The following is a 3,433-nucleotide window of genomic DNA, read 5'->3' on the forward strand; positions in this document are numbered from 1 at the left end:
GCAGAACTCTCTCACTCACTCTCGCACACGCAGAACTCTCTCACTCACTCTCGCACACGCAGAACTCTCTCACTCTCTCGCTCTCTTTCTCTCGCACTCGCAGAACTCTCTCACTCTCTCTCTCTCTCTCTCTCACACACGCAGAACTCTCTCTCACTCTCACAGATGCAGAACTCTCTCACTCTCTCTCGTACATGCAGAACTCTCTCTCTCTCTCGCACACGCAGAACTCTCTCACTCTCTCTCGCACTCGCAGAACTCTCTCACTCTCTCTCGCACTCGTAGAACTCTCTCACTCTCTCTCGCACTCGCAGAACTCTCTCACTCTCTCTCGCACTCGCAGAACTCTCTCACTCTCTCTCGCACTCGCAGAACTCTCTCACTCTCTCTCGCACTCGTAGAACTCTCTCACTCTCTCTCGCACTCGTAGAACTCTCTCACTCTCTCTCGCACTCGCAGAACTCTCTCACTCTCTCTCACTCTCGCACTCGCAGAACTCTCTCACTCGCTCTCTCACACGCAGAACTCACTCTCTCTCGCACACGCAGAACTCTCTCACTCTCTCGCACACGCAGAACTCTCTCACTCTCTCGCACACGCAGAACTCTCTCACTCTCTCGCACACGCAGAAATCTCTCACTCTCTCGCACACGCAGAACTCTCTCACTCTCTCGCACACGCAGAACTCTCTCACTCTCTCGCACACGCAGAACTCTCTCACTCTCTCGCACACGCAGTACTCTCTCACTCTCTCGCACACGCAGAACTCTCTCACTCTCTCGCACACGCAGAACTCTCTCACTCTCTCGCACATGCCGAACTCTCTCACTCTCTCGCTCACTCTCTCGCACTCGCAGAACTCTCACTCTCTCTCGCACACGCAGAACTCTCTCACTCTCTCTCTCGCACACGCAGAACACTCCCACTCTCTCTCTCACTCTCACTCGGAGAACTCTCACTCTCTCTCACTCTCTCTCGCACACGTAGAACTCTCTCACAGTCTCTCGCTCTCACTCTCGCACTCGCAGAACTCTCTCACTCTCTCTCGCACTCGCAGAACTCTCTCACTCTCTCTCGCACTCGCAGAACTCTCTCACTCTCTCTCGCACTCGCAGAACTCTCTCACTCTCTCTCGCACTCGCAGAACTCTCTCACTCTCTCTCGCACTCGCAGAACTCTCTCACTCTCTCTCACTCTCTCGCACTCGCAGAACTCTCACTCTCTCTCGCACTCGCAGAACTCTCTCACTCTCTCTCTCTCTCTCGCAATCGCAGAACTCTCTCACTCTCTCTCTCACTCTCGCACTCGCAGAACTCTCTCACTCTCTCGCACACGCAGAACTCTCTCACTCTCGCACACGCAGAACTCTCTCACTCTCTCGCACACGCAGAACTCTCTCACTCTCTCGCACACGCAGAACTCTCTCACTCTCTCTCGCACTCGCAGAACTCTCTCACTCTCTCTCGCACTCGCAGAACTCTCTCACTCTCTCTCGCACTCGCAGAACTCTCTCACTCTCTCTCACTCTCTCGCACTCGCAGAACTCTCACTCTCTCTCGCACTCGCAGAACTCTCTCACTCTCTCTCTCTCTCTCGCAATCGCAGAACTCTCTCACTCTCTCTCTCACTCGCACTCGCAGAACTCTCTCACTCTCTCGCACACGCAGAACTCTCTCACTCTCGCACACGCAGAACTCTCTCACTCTCTCGCACACGCAGAACTCTCTCACTCTCTCGCACACGCAGAACTCTCTCACTCTCTCGCACACGCAGAACTCTCTCACTCTCTCGCACACGCAGAACTCTCTCACTCTCTCGCACACGCAGAACTCTCTCACTCTCTCGCACACGCAGAACTCTCACTCTCTCGCACACGCAGAACTCTCTCACTCTCTCGCACACGCAGAACTCTCTCACTCTCTCGCACACGCAGAACTCTCTCACTCTCTCGCACACGCAGAACTCTCTCACTCTCTCGCACACGCAGAACTCTCTCACTCTCTCGCACACGCAGAACTCTCTCACTCTCTCGCACACGCAGAACTCTCTCACTCTCTCGCACACGCAGAACTCTCTCACTCTCTCCCTCACTCTCTCTCACACATGCCGAACTCTCTCTCTCTCTCGCTCACTCTCTCGCACTCGCAGAACTCTCTAAATCTCTCTCTCGCACACGCAGAACTCTCTCACTCTCTCTCACACTCGCAGAACTCTCTCACTCTCTCTCTCTCTCTCACAATCGCAGAACTCTCTCACTCTCTCTCTCACTCTCGCACTCGCAGAACTCTCTCACTCACTCTCGCACTCGCAGAACTCTCTCACTCTCTCTCGCACACGCAGAACTCACTCTCTCGCACACGCAGAACTCTCTCACTCTCTCGCACACGCAGAACTCTCTCACTCTCTCGCATACGCAGAACTCTCTCACTCTCTCGCACACGCAGAACTCTCTCACTCTCTCGCACACGAAGAACTCTCTCACTCTCTCGCACACGCAGAACTCTCTCACTCTCTCGCACACGCAGAACTCTCTCACTCTCTCGCACACGCAGAACTCTCTCACTCTCTCGCACACGCAGAACTCTCTCACTCTCTCCCTCACTCTCTCTCACACATGCCGAACTCTCTCTCTCTCTCGCTCACTCTCGCACTCGCAGAACTCTCTAAATCTCTCTCTCGCACACGCAGAACTCTCTAAATCTCTCTCTCGCACACGCAGAACTCTCTAAATCTCTCTCTCGCACACGCAGAACTCTCTCACTCTCTCTCTCTTGCACACGCAGAGCTCTCTCTCTCTCGCTCACTCTCTCTCACACACGCAGAACTCTCTCTCACTCTCACAGATGCAGAACTCTCACTCTCTCTCGCACATGCAGAACTCTCGCACACTCTCTCGCACATGGAATCTCGCACTCTCTCTCTCACTCTCTCTCTAGCATGCAGAACTCTCTCACTCTCTCTCTCGCACGCAGAACTCTCTCACTCTCTCTCTCGCACGCAGAACTCTCACTCTCTCTCGCACACGCAGAACTATTGCACTCTCGCACACGCAGAACTCTCTCACTCACTCTCGCACATGCAGAACTCTCTCACTCACTCTCGCACACGCAGAACTCTCTCACTCTCTCGCTCTCTTTCTCTCGCACTCGCAGAACTCTCTCACTCTCTCTCTCTCACACACGCAGAACTCTCTCTCACTCTCACAGATGCAGAACTCTCTCACTCTCTCTCGTACATGCAGAACTCTCTCTCTCTCTCGCACACGCAGAACTCTCTCACTCTCTCTCACACTCGCAGAACTCTCTCACTCTCTCTCGCACTCGTAGAACTCTCTCACTCTCTCTCACACTCGTAGAACTCTCTCACTCTCACTCGCACTCGCAGAACTCTCTCACTCTCTCTCACTCTCGCACTCGCAGAACTCTCTCACTCG

Source organism: Hypanus sabinus, chromosome 24 (genome assembly GCF_030144855.1).
Source record: "Hypanus sabinus isolate sHypSab1 chromosome 24, sHypSab1.hap1, whole genome shotgun sequence".
NCBI classification, from domain to species: Eukaryota; Metazoa; Chordata; class Chondrichthyes; order Myliobatiformes; family Dasyatidae; genus Hypanus; species Hypanus sabinus.